Genomic DNA, 19964 nt, shown 5'->3' with positions numbered 1-19964 from the left:
TTTAGTTGACGGGACCCAGAGAAGGCCGACTCTGTTCTTGCCTTGCTTTACTTTGGAAAATAGGTTGACCTCTTCTACTTTGTGCTAGCCCCTCTACTTCACTTGGTGCCCTGGATTTTATAGGCTTGAAAATTCTGGCCCAATTGTGTGACTTAAAGTCATTACAGAATGTCATTTTAAAGTCTAGCAAAAATGTTGGAATTTTGCCAGCCAAACCTTCTTAATTTCTCTGCAACATTCCGCTCAGCTCCTCAATACAATTTGCAATTACACCGTTAAATTATTTGCAACTATTATTTTACCAATTTAGCGAACGGAAATGATACGTAGTCTTTTTTTTTGCTTTTAACACATTTGCTGACAAACAGAACATGATTGCGAGAGATTAAGACAAGCTGTAAGAGTTTACACAACAAGTATGTTTTCGTCTTGCAGCTGGTTGCCAATTAGCTAATTCACAATCAAGCCAAAACATTTTTATGTAGATATTACACAAGGTCTCGTATCAGGTATCACGTATGATTTTGCATCTTTCATTGGGCATTTTGCAAGTTTTAAATTTCAGTGGAGTTGTAATGGTAGATTTCTAGAACTTCAAAATACATAACGGATTTTCTTCAGTATGGAGGGAAAAAAAATTAAATCTGCCTTTCATATGCCACATTCTGTATTAAAGCAATTCTGCTAACTTCTTTGATTTATAAATAAGAACCCGTGGCAGTTCTCAAACTGCAGATCTGACAGTTTCTATTTTGTAATATATTTGCTCTGAATATATAACATCACAACTCCTGAGCACGACAATTTAGTACCCAGGGATCTTGAAGCAAGCTGCAAAACACTTACTTCAAATCACAAAGAAAATTACATATTCCACAACATCTATTACATTTCCTATTCAAATTTCTGCGTGGATTTCTCTGTCTTTCTAGCTGATGACTGCATGTTACAGTTGTTAACATTCCTTCAACAAAGGAACTTTAGTTTCCCAAAGGTGTGTATGTGTATGTATGTGCATGCATATGCATTTATGGTTTATGTGTGTTTGTGTCTATGTATGTTTGTATCTTTATGTATGTAGTCATCTCTCTTTCTGTGTGTATGTATGTACATGGAAAGCATAAATATTGTTGAGCAGATTGCTTTGAAAGATGTTTCTCTATTATATGGCGGATATATATTTGGAAAAAAAATGTAAGCTGCCTGTCAATTTCATGTAAGTTAGGCAGCTATATACATTTGTAAAGTAATAAAATAAAATAAAGTAAAATATAAAACGGAATAGAACAAAACAAAATAAAAATATAAGAAAGAAAGAAAGAAAGAAAGAAAGAAAGAAAAAGGAAGGAAGGAAAAAAGAAAGAAAAAACTAAGAACAAGTAAGAAAGTAAGTAAGTAAGTAAGTAATTAAGAAAGAAGGGAGGGAGGGAGGAAGGAAGGGAGGAAGGGAGGAAGGGAGGAAGGGAGGAAGGAAGGAAGGAAAGAAAGAAAGAAGGATGGGGTCCCATTCGCCTCTTAGTTTGATTTCAGCACAATTTTAAAATCTTAACTTGGGCAGTTTTAACATGTAAATAATTATTTTTCTACTTCTTTCACACCTTGAAAGGCAGTGTAAGAGTCTCATCAACAAGCAAACAAATAAAAATGGATTTAATTTAAATCCATTAAACGTGGCATTAACAAATATGATTGTCTGAAGAAGATTTTGAGACCATCTGACTTTGACAAAGGAATCCATCATGGATTGTGAAAGATAATCCTATTCAGCTGCAGATTAGATAATGTGGGATAGGAATACAGCAGATGACCAAAAGAGTAGAAACATGTAATTAAAAGAAGAAAGACTAAAACAATGCTCTCTGGCATAGGGAAAAGAACTGGTCAAATGATGTGCATTTCATACGTGAGACGCCAGAGTTTGGGAGTGGAATGGATATTTGCAATCAGATCATATAATTATCCTCCCATAGAAATCAGTTTTTTAATTTAATATGTGAGATGCCATTTAGGGAAACTTCCATAGGATGGGAACTTTCTTAGAGGCAAAAGGAATATTTCAACTCTGTGAGTGAAGAAGTACAAATTATGTATTCCCTGCACATTCAGTTTAAGTGTGCGTTTCACTTAAAATTGTCACCTAGATCAGGGGTAAGCAAAGTTGGCTCTTCTATGACATGTGGACTTCAACTCCCAGAATTCCTGAGCTAGCATGATTGGTTCAGGAATTCTGGGAGTTGAAGTCTACAAGTCATAGAAGAACCAACTTTGCCTAGACCTGACCTTGATGATTGAGAATCTCCACAGACATTAGACCTGATCCTTTGCTGTTTTGGAATTGTCTTCAACATCTGAAATGTCCGGTTGTCTTTTGGAAGAAAAGCAAGGGTTTTTTTTTTAACCTGGATGCCTGGATTAGGAGGCTCTTCAGAAATTGCAGAAGAGCACTAAGATCATTCCATTTTCCATTCATAAATTTCTCCTGGTTCCCTATTCTTCAGGTTTCATTCATAGGAAGCAACAGACATTGGCAGTGGCTAGAAATATACTGCTCAAAATAAATAAAGGGAACACTCAAATAACATATCCTGGATCTTAATGAATGAAATATTCTCATTGAATACTTATTTTATTTTATTTTATTTTATTTTATTTTATTTTATTTTATTTTATTTTATTTTATTTTATTTTATTTTATTTTATTTTATTTTATTTTATTTTATTTATTTATTTATTTATTTATTTATTTATTTATTTATTTATTTATTTATTTATTTATTTATTTATTTATTTATGTCCAATACATAATACACATTGAATAGAAAGATATGTAATAATATAATATAAGTAAAGAAAAGAATAGAAGAAAAGATATAAAAGTACAGGTGAACATATTTGAAAGGAAGAAAAGATAAATGAGATAAGGAGAGACAATTGGACAGGGGAAGGAAGGCACACTGGTGCACTTATGTACACCCCTTACTGGCCTCTTAGGAACCTGGAGAGGTCAATCGTGGAGAGTCTAAGGGAGAAATGTTGGGGGTTAGGGGTTGACACTATTGAGTCCGGCAATGAGTTCCACGCTTCGACAACTCGATTGTTAAAGTCATATTGTTTACAGTCAAGTTTGGAGCGGTTCGTATTAAGTTTGAATCTGTTGCGTGCTCTTGTGTTGTTGCGGTTGAAGCTGAAGTAGTCATTGGCCAGTAGGACGTTGCAGCATATGATATTGTGGGCAATACTCAAATTGTGTTTTAGGCGCCGTAGTTCTAGGCTTTCTAGGCCCAGGATTGTTAGTCTATTTTCGTAGGATATTCTGTTTCGAGTGGAGGAGGGAAGGGCTCTTCTGGGGAAATATCTTTGCTGTTTTGGAATTGTTTTCAACATCTGAAATGTCCAGTTGTCTTTTGGAAGAAAAGCAAGGTTTTATTTTTAACCTGGATGCCTGGATTAGGAGGCTCTTCAGAAATTGCAGAAGGGTACTAAGATCATTCCATTTTTGATTCATGAATTTCTCCTGGTTCTCTATTCTTCAGGTTTCATTCATAGGAAGCAACAGACGTTGGCAGTGGCTAGAAATATACTGCTCAAAATAAATAAAGTGAACACTCAAATAACACATCCTGGATCTGAATGAATGAAATATTCTCATTGAATACTTTCTTTCTTTCTTTCTTTCTTTCTTTCTTTCTTTCTTTCTTTCTTTCTTTCTTCTTCTTCCTTCCTTCCTTCCTTCATTCATTCATTCCTTCATTCATTTATTTATTTTGTCCAATACACAATACACATTGAAGAGAATAGATATGTAATAATATAAGAAAAGAAAAGAATAGAAGAAAAGATATAAAAGTATAGGTGAACATATTTGAAAGGAACAAAAGATAAATGAGATAAGGAGAGACAATTGGACAGGGGACGGAAGGCACACTGGTGCACTTATGTATGCCCCTTACTGACCTCTAAGGAACCTGGAGAGGTCAATCATGGATAGTCTAAGGGAAAAATGTTGGGGGTTAGGGGTTGACACTATTGAGTCCGGTAATGAGTTCCATGCTTCGACAACTCAATTGTTAAAGTCATATTTTTTACAGTCAAGTTTGGAGCGGTTTGTATTAAGTTTGAATCTGTTGCGTGCTCTTGTGTTGTTGCCGTTGAAGCTGAAGTTGTCATTGACCGGTAGGACGTTGCAGCATATGATCTTGTGGGCAATGCTTAAATCGTGTTTTAGGCGCCGTAGTTCTAGGCTTTCTAGGCCCAGGATTATTAGTCTATTTTCGTAGGATATTCTGTTTCAAGTGGAGGAGTGAAGGGCTCTTTTGGTGAAGTATCTTTGGACATTTTCAAGGGTGTTGATGTCCAAGGTGTGGTATGGGTTCCAGACAGATGAACTGTATTCAAGGATCTGGCAAAAGTTTTGTAGGCTCTGGTGAGTAGCGTGAGATTGCCAGAGCAGAAGCTGCATAGGATCAGGTTAACAACTCTAGAAGCCATTTGGCGATATTGTTGCAGTGGGCTTTGGCACTTAGATCATTTGATATTAGTATTCCAAGGTCTTTTACTGAGTGGGGGTTGGCTGTGAGATTTTGTTTATTCAGTTTATATATGAGGTTCGGATTCTTTTTGCCGATGTGGAGGGTAGAACATTTGCTGGTTGATATTTGAAGTTGCCATGTGCTAGACAAATGTGAGACAAAGTCGAGGTCTTTTTGGAGAGTAGATGTGTTGTCCGTGGTGTTGAAAAGTTTTACATCATCGGCGAAAAGAACACAGTTGCTTGTGATATGATCGCAGAGGTCGTTGATGTAGAGAATAAATAGAGTAGGGTTAGGGTTACAAAGTTGAAAGTGCACACCAGCATGTGAAATTGATTGTCAATCAGTGTTGCTTCCTAAGTGGACAGTTTGATTTCACAGAAGTTTGATTTACTTGGAGTTATAGCAGTAGAAGTGATGTGCCAGTGCCTGGAGGCTGTTGGGGCCTGTATGGGTGTCAACAGACTCAAACTCAACCCTGATAAGACGGAGTGGCTGTGGGTTTTGACTCCCAAGGACAATCCCACCTGTCCGTCCATCACCCTGGGGGGGGGAATTATTGACCCCCTCGGAGAGGGTCCGCAACTTGGGCGTCCTCCTCGATCCACAGCTCACATTAGAGAACCATCTTTCAGCTGTGGCGAGGGGGGCATTTGCCCAGGTTCGCCTGGTGCACCAGTTGCGGCCCTATTTGGACCAGGACTCACTGCTCACAGTCACTCATGCCCTCATCACCTTGAGGTTCGACTACTGTAATGCTCTCTACATGGGGCTACCTTTGAAAAGTGTTCGGAAACTTCAGATCGTGCAGAATGCAGCTGCGAGAGCAGTCATGGGCTTCCCCAGGTATGAACATGTTACTCTAACACTCCGCAGTCTGCATTGGCTGCCAATCAATTTCCGGTCACAATTCAAAGTGTTGGTTATGACCTTTAAAGCCCTTCATGGCATTGGACCAGAATATCTCCGAGACCGCCTTCTGCCGCACGAATCCCAGCAACCAATTAGGTCCCACAGAGTGGGCCTTCTCTGGGTCCCATCAACTAAACAATGACAGTTGGCGGGCCCCAGGGGAAGAGCCTTCTCGGTGGTGGCCCCGACTCTCTGGAACCAGCTTCCCCCAGAGATTAGAACTGCCCCTACCCTCCTTGCCTTTCGTAAACTCCTTAAAACCCACCTTTGTTGTCAGCCATGGGAGAACTGAAATATCTCCCCTGGGCCTATACAATTTACGTATGGTATGCTTGTATGTATGTCTGATTAATAATGGGGTTTTTTAAATATCTTAAACTGTAAATTATTAGATTTACAACAAACTGTTTTTATTGTGTTGTGAGCCGCCCCGAGTCTACGGAAAGGGGCGGCATACAAAATAAATAAGTAAGTAAGTAAGTAAGTAAGTAAGTAAGTAAGTAAGTAAGTAAGTAAGTAAGTAAGTAAATAAATAAATAAATAAATATAGTGTGTTGTTTAAGTGTTCCCTTTATTTTTTTGGAGCAGTGTATATGTGTTTCATGGTTAATTCCACCCGGAAAACGCCAACAATTCTAAGCTACTCCGAAGGTTTATTTCCCTACTGCCTTACACACTTGATGGACGGGGGAGAAAGTTTATGAGCTATGTTCAGTTAATGAGATTATTTTCTGACCTCAGGAAAACACCACCACTTTATATGCTGCCTTTTGGTAATTGAAGTTAGCCTGGTGTTTTTTCCCCAAGTCCTTTCCCCAGTGAACAGTGCTGCTAATTTATACGACATCAACCTAAATTGTAAAACATAAATGGAGGGACTGTAGCTATAAAAGTCCGGAACCAATGCTTTGGATATAAAAGGCCACTATATACAACCTTATAAAAGAGAAAAATGGAAGTCAGCAGCTCGTGAAGTGCCACCACTTTGTGCATCATCTCGAAACATGTGTTGTTGTCTCCATAAAAGCAATGTCACTTGAAATACAGGCATAGCTTTCCAAATCTTTCATAAGAACATAAGAAGAGCCATGCTGAATCGGGCCAAAGCCCATCGAGTCCAGCATTCTGTGTCACCCAGTGGCCCACCAATTGTCCATGGGGATCTTGAGTAGAAAGAGAAGGCAAAACCCTCCCTTTCCCTTGACCCCTACTGCAACAACATCGCCAAAAGGGCCTCAAGAGTTGTTAATATAATCCTATGTAGTTTCTGCTCTGGAAATCTCACACTACTTACCAGAGCTTACAAAACTTTCGCCAGACCCATCCTAGAATACAGCTTCTCTGTTTGGAACCCATACCACATTTCTGACATTAACACCCTTGAAAATGTCCAAAGATACTTCACCAGAAGAGCCCTTCACTCCTCTACCCGAAACAGAATTCCCTACGAAATTAGACTTACAATCCTGGGTCTTGAAAGTTTAGAACTATGACGCCTTAAACATGATCTAAGCATTGCCTACAAGATCATATGCTGCAATATCCTGCCCAGCAAAGACTACTTCAGCTTCAACCACAACAACACAAGAGCACACAACAGATTCAAGCTTAATATTAACCGCTCCAAACTTGACTCCAAAAAATATGACTTTAGTAATTGAGTTGTTGAAGCGTGGAACTCATTACCAGACTCCGTAGTATCATCCCCTAACCCCCAACATTTTACCCTTAGACTATCCACGGTTGACCTCTCCAGATTCCTAAGAGGTCAGTAAGGGGCGTACATAAGTGCACTAGAGTGCCTTCCGTCCCCTGTCCTATAGTCTCTCCTATATCTCATATTTCTTCTCTACTATATCCTCTATTCATTGTGCATTATTGTGTATTGGACAAAAGAAAAATAAAATAAAATAAATGGTACTCAAGGGAATCCTGCCTGCCTCAACCAACATAGAGGTGGCACATGGACATCCGTTTAAATGACCTCCGATACATTTGACCTCAATGAATCTGCCTAAACCTGCCTATCTGATGGGACCTGAATTAGGCCAACTCTGCTGGACCTAACTAGTTGCTGGGATTCATGAGGCAAAAGACAGTCTTGTAAATAAGCTGATCTTAAGCCATGTAGGGCTTTATATAGAGCAGTGATTTTCAACCTTTTTTGAGCCGTGGCACATTTTTTACATTTACGAAACTCTGGGGCACATTGAGCGGGGTGGGGGGGGGCGGCTAAACAAAGTTTGGACAAAAAAATTATCTCTCTCTCTCTTCCTCCCCTTCGCTCTATTTCTTTCTCCCTCCCTCTTTCTCTCCCTTCCTTCCTCTTTCTTTCTCTCTCTCTCCATCCCTCTTTCTTTCTCTTCCTTCCTTCCTCTCTTTTTTGCTCTCTTTCTCTCTCCCTCCCTCCCTCTATGTCTCTCTCTCTCTCTCTCCTTCCCTCCCTCTCTTTCTCTCTCTCTCTTGCTTTCTTTCTCTCTCTTGCTCTCTCTCTCTTTCTCTCTCTTTCTTTCTCTTGTTCTCTTTCTCTCTCTCTTGCTTTCTTTCTCTCTCTCTTGTTCTCTTTCTCTCTCGCTTGCTCTTTCTCTCTCTTGCTTTCTTTCTCTCTTGCTTTCTCTCTCTCTTGCTTTCTTTCTCTCTTGCTTTCTCTCTCTCTCTTTCTTTCTCTCTGAGCTTCGCAGCTGACCATGTCTCGCGGCACACTAGTGTGCCACGGCACACTGGTTGAAAAACACTGATATAGAGTAATGGGAAGCTCACCATAAATGGTGAAAGACTGGACTTTGAGGTCCTCCCTAATTTACCAAATGGGGGGAGAAGAAGATGCAACGAAGATATATGAAGATCATCGAGGGGGGTGGAAATATGATGACCCAGGAAATGGAACTTAGACCAAAAGAGACTTGCCACTGGTTACGTTGAGATTACTAACTGTACCTGCTTAAAGATTGTAGCCTAGGCTGTTTCTCACAGAAGAATTATTTGAAATTAATCAGCTTTGTAGCTGTTCCATGGATTATCTTGGACAGTTAATCTGTTTAGCAAATGTCATTGACTTTCATTAAAGTGTTAGCCTTCATTTTCATTAGGTAGAACAGCTTTCATTTGCTTCGTGGTTTTTTTTGCCTCTTCTGCCATATCAGAAGTTACATTTTTAAAGAAAAGAAAAGAAAAAAGTTTGTTTATTATTTTTACTTTCTGAAATAATTTGAAGAACGTAATAAATAAAATCCAGACTTTACAATTTGGGGAGGGGGGGCAATATAGCCTGCATGATAAACCATTGAAGCATATATGAAATTATTTTGTTAATGGAAAAAAAGCATGTACTAATTTATATACTGGAGACAAATTATAGTCTGGTGTATAATTAATGTAATATAAATATAGCGACTTTAATGCTAATATAATGCTAGTACAGTGGTACCTCTACTTACGAATTTAATTCATTCCCTGACTAGGTTCTTAAGTAGAAAAGTTTGTAAGAAGAAGCAATTTTTCCCATAGGAATCAATGTAAAAGCAAATAATGTGTGTGGTTGGGGAAACCACAGGGAGGGTGGAGGCCCTGTTTCCTCCCAGGAGATTCCTAGAGAGGCCCCACAGAAGCTTCTCCCCGCCTTTTCCGGCACTGTTTCCTCCCAGAAGATTACTAAAGAGGCCCCACGGAGGCTTCTCCCTGCTTTTTCTGGCCCTGTTTCCTCCCAGGAGATTCCTAGAGAGGCCCCTCCTTCTCCCCTTCTTTTCTGGTCCTGTTTCCTCCCAGGAGATTACTAAAGAGGCCACACAGAGGCTTCTCCCCGCTTTTTCTGGTCCTGTTTCCTCCCAGGAGATTCCTAGAGAGGCCCCTTCTTCTCCCCTTCTTTTCTGGCCCTGTTTCCTCCCAGGAAACAGAGAGGCCCCATGGAGGCTTCTCCCTGCCTTTTCTGGTTACAATTCAGGTTTGTAAGTGGAAAATGGTTCTTGAGAAGAGGCAAAAAAAATATTTGAACACCTGGTTCTCATCTAGAAAAGTTCATAAGTAGAGGCGTTCTTAGGTAAAGGTACTACTGTATCTGTATATACTAATATGTATTTAATTTTCTTTGGTTTTCTTCTCTACTTACTGTTGTTTCTTTTTAAAAGTGGGAAATTAATAAAAAATATTTTAAAAAGAAAAAGAAAAAAGTTTGGTCTTTGTAGAAGTGGCAAATGGTGTCACCGAGAAGCCACGGGATTCAATACACTACACCGTTAGCAGAGAGTATCAGGGGAAAAAATAGATGAGATGTAGACAGAATACCATGACAACAGGTCCTTATCACAACAGTTTTCAATAAGCTATGCAATTGTTTGGAATAAAAGCTACATTAATGTGAGTTTTCAATCACGTTTATTTCGGTGGCGCTGAAGGTTGCATAATGTACCAAAAAAAAAAGAATGTTTTTTTTTGTTTTTTTTAAACCACTTTAAAAATGGGTTTTAAATGCCATCTCTAACGCATTGAACGTTCGGCTGAAATCAAGGAGCGATTCAGATTAGACACTCAGCATCCCTCTTGCAATATTATTCTCTCGTTCTCCAACACATTCATAAGGGGCAGCTCGTGTTTTTTGGGGAAGGGGTGCGCCAACTGATTAACAGATGCTGCTGGAGAGGAAAAAGGCCAGTTTGATCTATTTATGTGCATTTGTGCACCTGGCACCTTGTAAGTAAAGCATAGGCAAATTGTTGCCGCCAGGAGATTGTAATAAAAAAGCAACATGGAGGAAGAACCCCGGGGCGGGGTGGGGGAGATGTAAGCAGTGTTAAGGAATATCGGGGAAATTGCGGTGATGTTTGGCAATAGGCAGTGGTGCAGTTATTTTGTTATAGAATCTAGGGGTTAATCATATAATAGCAGGAGGATCTTAAGAAAGCCCAATGTTATTGTTCAATATGGTAAAATAACTACCATCCATCCATCGCCACCATAATAGTACAATGAATGTTTAAAACAATGTGAAGACAACTTCCTTCCTTTTCTCCCTCCCTCCCTTTCTTCCTTCTTTTATCACTCTCTCCCTCCTTCCCTCCATCCTTCCCTTTTCCTCCTCCCTCCTTTCCTTCCTTTCTTCCTTCCTTCCTTCCCCGCCATGACTATATATAGACTCTTGGCCCATAAAAATGTTTTTAAACACTGTAAAGACAACTTCCTTCCTTCCTCCCTCCCTCCCTCCCTTCCTTCCCCGCCATGACTATATATAGACTCTTGGCCCATAAATATTTTTAAACACTGTAAAGACAACTTCCTTCTTTCCTCCCTCCCTCCCTCCCTCCCTTCCTTCTTAGAATAGAATAGAATTTGGCCCAGTGTGATTGGACACACAAGGAATTTATCTTTGGTGCATATGCTGTTAGTGTACATAAAAGAAAATATACATTTGTCAAGAATCAGGAGGTACAACACTTGTTGTTGTGAGCCGCTCCGAATCTTCGGAGAGGGGCGGCATACAAATCTAATTAATGATGATGATGATGATGATGATTGTCATTGGGGTCTGTCCTCCCTCCCTCCCTTACTCACCATGATTGTGTACAAACTGTTGGCCTGTAAGTGTTTAAATACTGTAAAGAGATCTTCCTTCCTTCCTTCCTTCCTTCCTTCCTTCCTTCCTTCCTTCCTTCCTTCCTTCCTCTCCCACTCCTCCAGCCCTGATGCATCTTTCACTGTCGAACAGGCAAACTTTGAAGCAAAGAATTTATCCAATGTTATATCCACTCCCTGTAAAACGAACGGTGTCGCAAATGTGGAATTCTGTATCACAAGCCAAGCGATGGAGACACAACCAGAAGGAACAGAGATGATAAAACCTTGTCTCCATCACCCCCACATGAGCAGATTCAGTCAGACAAGAAAGCATCCGAGTAGCTCTTGACATCAGACAAGTTAAAACTGCCGATGATACAGATGATGAAAAACAACAACAAACAAGATAATTAACTTGCTCTCTTTGTAACACCAGAATCCATCATTGAATGTGTTATTAATTAGTGGAATGCTCCACTCCAGAACAATCTATTAGCTAATATTAATAATAAGCATTCATTTTCATTTTCAACAAATGAGCACTCAAAGAGAAAGAGGTTTCATCCTTTGTACCGCCCATGGTAAATTCCATCCTACAGTCTGTTCTGCCGGGCTCTCTGGTAGGAGCCTCCTGAAAATTCAAGGATACAAATTTCAGACACACACACGTTTGAAAATTCAAAACAATGTTCTTTATCACAAAAGTCAAAATAAACTAAGCACTCTTTTTGTATTGCAAAGAGCACTCATCCCAAAACAACCCGGTAGTCTGTACAATGTCCCTTAAGCAGTCATTAATTACTTAGCCAGCAGCTGTGGAGAAACTTCACACCCCTTCTTCTTCCAATGAAGGGAGACACACACACACACGTTGCTCTGCTTTGGTTTCAAAGGCGTGAAAAAGCAACAAAGTCCAGCACACAAGATTCCTGACGAAACTGCAGCAGATATTCTTCCACAATGGCCAAACCCACATGCTGCTATTTATAGCAGCAGCCCTAATTACTGGAGCCCCACCCAAACACAGGTGGCCTCCCTTATTTCCTGTAATATGTTCTTATTTGGTCTCTTCTACGCATAATTCTGCGCTTGCATGGGTCCAAAACGTCATCATCTGAATCAATGGAAGATAAGGGAGATTGACTGCCTTGGCTGTGTGCCAAGCCCTCCTCTGCCGAGTCACACCCACCTTCTTCTTTGTCAGAGGAAACTAAACTCTGAACTGATTCTGTCGGCAATAACACAGGCCTGTGACATGTTGAATTTTCCCCTGCATCCACCTCCCCATTCCTTGGGGCAGGAGCGGGGCCAGAGCCAACCACAACACAGTCTAGGTTCTTTTAAACAAAATCCATATTGGCTACTTTTTAAAAAATGTAAGTTTTTTGTTATTGTTTGCATCTCAGACTACAGTGAAAGCATTTTTATCTCCGTGTCTTTGAATTGTTTCCGAGAATACTAATTCCTTCTTTCGACATAAAGTTTTCATGTAAATCTGCTCTGCGTTGCGGCTGCATTCTGCACATCTTATTTCATTCTGTTCTTGTTTAAATGTTGATTTTAAAACCGTGTATGATATTTTTCTTCCCTAGCAAGGATTTCTTGGAAAAGAAGATGGTTTGGTTTGGTTTGATCTGATTTGTTTGTTTAAATTGAGGAAACGTCACATCTACTGCAAGCCAAAGCTTCCATTAATATTTGCAAAGGGAGGCTTACTTTGCAATAACATATGTCTTTCTTCTAAAAATAATAGTCTGGATTGGTTGCCGATTAATTTCTGGTCACAATTCAAAGTGTTGGTTATGACCTATAAAGCCATTCATGGCATCGGACCAGAATATCTCCGGGACCGCCTTCTGCTGCACGAATCCCAACGACCGGTTAGGTTCCACAGAGTTGGCCTTCTCCGGGTCCCATCGACTAAGCAATGTCGTTTGGTGGGACCCAGGAGAAGAGTCTTCTCTGTGGCGGCCCCGACCCTCTGGAACCAGCTCCCCCCAAATATGAGAGTTGCCCTCACCCTCCTTGCCTTTCGCAAGCTCCTTAAAACCCACCTCTGTTGTCAGGCTTATAGAATTTATACATGGTATGCTTGTATGTATGAGTGGTTCTTTAATTTGTGGGGGTTTTAGATTATTTTTAATATTAGATTTGTTTTCATTGTCTTTTCATTGTTGTTAGCCACCACGAGTCTATGGAAAAGGGCGGCATACAAATCTAATAAATAAATAAAATAAATAAATAAAAAAGTTAACTTACTATACTATTTTTTTACCCCGTGCATTTTTCCTAATACAGTGGTACCTCTACCTAAGAACGCCTCTACTTAAGAACTTTTCTAGATAAAAACCGGGTGTTCAAGATTTTTTTGCCTTTTCTCAAGAACCATTTCCTACTTAAGAAACCGAGCCTGGAAAAATTTCCCAGGAAATTTGAGAGCGGCACAAAGGCCTGGCCAGTTTCCTGCTATTCCTCCTTTAATCCCGGCCATCTCGGGCCTTTCTGGGCTGCCAGAGGAGCCTTTCGGTGGTGCTTAAGGAGGCTTTGGCAACCCAGAGCGAACAGAGGTAGGTGTGTGCTCCTCCTCGCTGCCTCAGTGTCCCCTCTTTTATTTTTTTAAAGTTTTGGATTTTTTTTATTCCCCTCCCCTTCTTCCTTCGGCAGCAACTGTCCTCCTCCTCTTCTTCTTCCTCCTCCTCCCACCCAAATTCTGAGCTTTTATTTCTTTCCTAATGGGTTTGCACCCATTATTTGCGTTTACATTGATTCCTACGGGAAAAATTGCTTCTACTTACAAACTTTTCTACTTAAGAACCTGATCACGGAACGAATTTAATTCTTAAGTAGAGGTACCACTGTATACTATTCCTTTTGGTTTATTTTCCACAAATAGAGCTGAGGTGTGGTTAAAGCGTAGTACTGCAGGCTACTTCAGCTGACTGTTAGTTGCAGTTCAGCAGTTCAAATCTCACCAGGCTCAAGGTTGACTCAGCCTTTCATCCTTCCGAGGTGGGTAAAATGAGGACCCAGATTGTTGGGGGCAAGAGGCTGACTCTGTAAACCGCTTAGAGAGGGTTGTAAAAACACTATGAAGGGACCGGTTAAGTCCCACAGAGTTGGCCTTCTCTGAATCCCGTCGACTAAACAATGTCATTTGGCGGGACCCAGGGGAAGAGCCTTCTCTGTGGCGGCCCCGGCCCTCTGGAACCAACTCCCCCCAGAGATCAGAATTGCGCCCACCCTCCTTGCTTTTCGTAAACTTCTCAAAACCCACCTCTGCCGTCAGGCATGGGGGAATTGAAATATCTTCCCCAGGCCTATATAATTTATCTATGGTATGTTGTGTGCATGTTTTTTTTAAATTATGGGTTTTTAACTTCGTATTATTAGATTTGTATTGTACATTGTTTCTATCACTGCTGTGAGCCGCCCCGAGTCTACGGAGAGGGGCGGCATACAAATTAGTTAAATAAATAAATAAATAAATAAATAAATAAACAAACAAACAAACAAACAAATATAATAATAATAATAATAATAATAATAATAATAATAATAATTTATTAGATTTGTATGCCGCCCCTCTCTGAAGACTCGGGGCGGCTCACAACAACGATAAAAACAATATTATGCTGGCACAAATCTAATATCAACCCCCCCCCAAAAAAAACTAAAAACCCTATCATAATTAAAAGCCAAACAGCACATACATACCAAATATAAATTATAATAAGCCTGTGGAAAAGGTGTCTCAAATCCCCCATGCCTGGCGGTATAGGTGGGTCTTAAGTAGTTTACGGAAGACAAGGAGGGTGGGAGCAGTTCTAATCTCCGGGGGGAGTTGATTCCAGAGGGCCGGGGCCGCCACAGAGAAGGCTCTTCCCCTGGGGCCCGCCAGACAACATTGTTTAGTCGACGGGACCCGGAGAAGTCCAACTCTGTGGGACCTTATCGGCCGCTGGGATTCATGCGGTAGCAGGCGGTTCCGGAGGTACTCTGGTCCAATCAATCAATCAATCAATCAATAAATAAATAAATAAATAAACAAACAAACAAATGCTGATGCTATTACTAAATACAGATGTTCTTTTTGCAAATCATTCTACTAAAGAGGATGAAATCCTGACTCTTATACTTGATTTTATGTGAGCCTACATGCAGCTACAATAGGGTCATAACCCTATTGTTATAAGCAGGGTTGGTTTTCATTAGATTCTTTAAAAGTGATTTCTTTGCAAATTGTGAACACCGGAGGCATCCTACATGTGGGGGGAAATTACCTTCTTGGCAATGCAAATTCCATTCGTTTTGTATATGCAAAAGGACCAGTAATTCACATTGTTATGGTAATGCAATCCCCCTTTCGTGATTTTGATGAAAGCATCAGATCGCACAGAAGCCTTTGGTAAACACACTTAAACCCGCCCAAATTTACATTTGCTTCTGATTGTGTAATGATTATACTACCTGACCTCTCAGATCAAAAAAGGGAGTTTGAAACAGCATGGATATTCATGCGGAAATGAATTTGATCCATTGATAATTCTGCCCGGTGCAACTGCATTCAATAATTTTAAACATGGGTGGGTTTATTTACGCTAAGTTTATCTTCCTTTCTGTTCGGACATGAGGCTCAAGCTGATTAACAGATGCACATGACATGGTGGAAATGAACTTGTAGATGACCCTCACTCTGTCAAAGACCTTGGAGCACTTATTTCCAATGACCTAAGTGCCAGAGCCCACTGTAACGACATTGTCAATAAAAGCATTAAGAGTTGTTATTCTAATCTTACGTAGCTTCTGCTCCAAAAACATTGAACTGCTAACCAGAGCTTACAAAACTTATGTCAGACCAATTCTAGAATACAGTTCACCTGCATGGAACTTGCATTGCATTGCAGACAGCAATACAATCGAGAGAGTCCAGAAATGTTTCACAAGAAGAGACCTTCTGCTTAGAGAGGGCAGTAAAGCACTGCTTAACAGTTCTCACGGTCAGAAAATTCCTCCTTATTTTCTAAGTTTGGTTTCCCTTTGATGAGGTTCTACCCTGTTGCTTCTTGCCCTGCCCCCAGATGCTATGAATAATAGAATAGAATAAGAATAGGAGACTAGACTGGATTAGAATAGGATAGAATCAACCAGGCCAGAATACGAAAATAGAATAGAATAGGAATAGGAGACTAGACTAGACTAGAATATGATAGAATCGACCAGGCCAGAATACGAAAATAGAATAGAATAGAATAGGAATAGGAGACTAGACTAGACTAGAATAGTGATAGAATCAACCAGGACAGAATAAGAAAATAGAATAGAATAGTGTAGTCTAGACTAGACTAGACTAGACTAGAATAGAATAGAATAGGAATAGGAGACTAGACTAGACTACAATAGGATAGAATTGACCAGGCCAGAATAAGACAATAGAATAGAATAGAATAGAATAGGAATAGGAGACTAGACTAGACTAGAATATGATAGAATCGACCAGGCCAGAATAAGAAAATAGAATAGAATGGAATAAAATAGAATAAAATAGGAATAGGAGACTAGACTAGACTAGAATAGTGATAGAATCAACCAGGACAGAATAAGAAAATAGAATAGAATAGTGTAGACTAGACTAGACTAGAATATGATAGAATCGACCAGGCCAGAATAAGAAAATAGAATAGAATAAAATAGAATAGAATAAAATAGGAATAGGAGACTAGACTAGACTAGAATAGGATAGAATAGACCAGGCCAAAATAAGAAAATAGAATAGAATAGAATAGAATAGGAATAGGAGACTAGACTAGAATAGGATAGAATTGGCCAGGCCAGAATAAGAAAATAGAATAGAATAGAATAGAATAAAATAGAATAGAATAGAATAAAATAGGAATAGGAGACTAGACTAGAATAGGATAGAATAGACCAGGCCAAAATAAGAAAATAGAATAGAATAGAATAGAATAGAATAGGAGACTAGAGTAGACTAGACTAGACTAGTCTAGATTAGACCAGAATAGTAGAATAGAATAGAATAGAATGGAATGGAAGGGAAGGGAAGAGAAGAGAAGAGAAGAGAAGAGAAGAGAAGAGAAGAGAAGAGAAGAGAAGAGAAGAGTTGGAAAGGACCTTGGAGGTCTTCTAGTCCAACCCCTGCCTAGGCAGGAAACCCTACACCACTTTAGACAAATGGTTATCCAACAATAAATTGACCCTTTCTTCCCTTGGATAACCCTTTAAGTAGTGGAAGATTTGATGATCCAAGATGTACTGTATGAATTACAAGATGTAATAATTTAAGGAGGAAGCCCAGACCGCAGACTGGAGATCACGCCTTGGATGCTTTGCGAGTTGACATGGACCAGTTCCTTTCTCTTATCTTAATGTGTATTCTTCGGTTATCATGAAAACCCCTGGCTAAACATTCTGCATGCCGAACTTTTAACAATCTTGATTCCGGAAAGGTTTTCTTCCTTCTAAAGTGTGAAAGCCGCTGCAGCAGTATCAAATTAAGGCAGAGGCTTGCACGCGATAACTTGAGAAAGCTTTGGATGCAAATATTTGCTCTTCGGAAAGAAAACATCGATAGATACGGTGCAAACATTCTAATACATAATTGTGGTCCCTTGCAACGTCTCGTCCTACCTCAAGGCCAAGGAAAATCCTAGTCAATACTTACTTTTAGCCAAGCCTGTGTGTGTGTGTGTGTGTGTGTGTGTGTGTGTGTGTGTTTGTGTGTTCAGTTAGCCCTTCAGCTTGTATGTCTTGTCTTCTGCAAGTTTGTCTTTACAGCATTTTGGTTCTTAGAGTTATGCAGGTAGTTCTGGTCTTATAACACTTTTCTTAGTGATCATTGGAAAAACAAAAAGGCTTAGGACCATTTTTCACACTTATGACCGTTGCAACCTAACCATGGTCACGTGATCGGATGCTTGACAACATTTATGATGGTTGCAGTATCTCGGAGTCATGTGATCTGGGATAGTACGAAAAACGATCCTAACACTATCTGTTAAATCAGAGGCAAGAGGCCAAAGAAAGTGACAACAGCTCTTTATTAAGTGATCAGGAAACGTCCCAAGAGTCCAGCTCACAGGCTGGTAAAGAATTAAGATAACCGCGGCTAAACCCGCACTTATATACTTTGTTGCCAGCGCCGGGACTGGTGACATTGTTTCAAGGCTTCGCGCCGGGGCTTCCCATTGGCTGTGTTTTGCAGGCTTTCTATTGGTCGTGCCTGCGGTCTCCTATTGGCTGCATCTGGTCCAATCGGTAGTCCCCTTTATTAAGCAATGTGCAAACATAACACTATCCATGATTTCTCATTCCAATAGCACTTAGTCTTATATACTGCTTTACAGTGCTTTATAGCTCTCTATAAGAAGGATATAATGCAACTGAAAAAGGTGCAAAAAGGGGCAACAAGAATGATCAAGGAAATGGAGCACCTCCCTTATGAAACCAGGTCTCTTCCGCCTTGAAAGACGGCGTTGAAGGGGTGACTTGATCGAAGTGTATAAAATCACGCATGGGATAGAAAAGGTGGATAGAGAAAAATTCCTTTCTCTATTGCACAATACTAGGACGAGGGGGCCCTCCCCAAAGCTCATAGGTAAGGAAGCGAGGACAAATAAAGGGGAATATTTCTTCACCCAGAGGGTCCTTGGTTTATGGAATCTATGTCCAGAAGAGGTCGTGAGAGTTGTCAGCCTGGATAGCTTCAAAGCAGGATTAGACAGATTCATAGATGCCAAGTGTATCAATGGTTATTGAAACGGATGTCCATGTGCCGCCTCTATGTTGGTTGAGGCAGGCAAGATTCCGTTTAGCATTTGTTGGGGGTCGAGGGAAAGGGAAGGTCTTGCCTTCTCTTTCTGCTCAAGATCCCCATGGACAATTGGTGGGCCACTGAGTGACACAGAATGCTGGACTCGATGGGCTTTGGCCTGATTCAGCAGGGCTCTTCTTATGTTCTTATGTTCTTATAAGCAGTTTATAAAGTCAGTCTCTTGCACCCAACAATTATGGGTCCTCATTTTACCCGCCTCGGAAGGATGGAAGGCTGAGTCAAACCTTGAGCCTGGTGAGATTTGAACTACCAAATTGTAGGCAGCCAGCAGAAGTAGCCTGCAGTACTGTACTCTAACCCAGTGATGGCAAACCTATGGCATGGGTGCCACCAGTGGCACACAGAGCCATATCTGCTTGTATGTGAGCCGTTGCCCTAGCTCAGCTCCAATGTGCATGTATGTTCCGACCAACTGATTTTTTGCTTGCACAGAGGCTCTGGGAGGACATTTTTGGCTTCCAGAGAGCCTCCGGCGGTATGGGGGAGGATGTTTTTACCCTCCCGCAGCTCCAGGGAAGCCTTTTGAGCCTGGGGAGGGCGGAACATGAGCCTACCGGTGTTGTGGTTGGCTCTGGCCCAGCTCCTGCCCCAGGGAATGTGGAGGTGGATGCAGGGGAAACTTCAACATGTCACAGGCCTGTGTTATTGCCGACAAAATCATTTCAGAGTTAATTTCCTCAGATGAAGAAGAAGGTGGGAGTGACTCGGCAGAGGAGGGCTTGGCACACAGCCCAGGCAGTCAATCTCCCTTATCTTCCATTGATTCAGATGATGACGTTTTGGACCCACGCAAGTGCAGAATTATGTGTAGAAGAGACCAAGTAAGAACATATTAAAGGAGATAAGTGAGGCCACCTGTGTTTGGGTGGGGCTCCAGTAATTAGGGCTGCTGCTATAAATAGCAGCATGTGGGTTTGGCCATTGTGGAAGAATATCTGATAGCAGTTCGTCAGGAATCCTATGTTTTCAGGACTTTGTTACTTTTTCACGCCTTTGAAAATAAAGCAGAGCAACGTGTGTGTGTGTGTCTCACTTCGTTGGAAGAAGAAGGGGTGTGAAGTTTCTTCACAGCTGCTGGCTAAGTACTTAATGACTGCTTAAGGGTAATTGTACAGGCTACCCGGTTG

This window comes from Erythrolamprus reginae, chromosome 8 (assembly GCF_031021105.1).
Source record: "Erythrolamprus reginae isolate rEryReg1 chromosome 8, rEryReg1.hap1, whole genome shotgun sequence".
NCBI lineage: Eukaryota > Metazoa > Chordata > Lepidosauria > Squamata > Dipsadidae > Erythrolamprus > Erythrolamprus reginae.
This window is presented reverse-complemented; position numbering follows the sequence as displayed.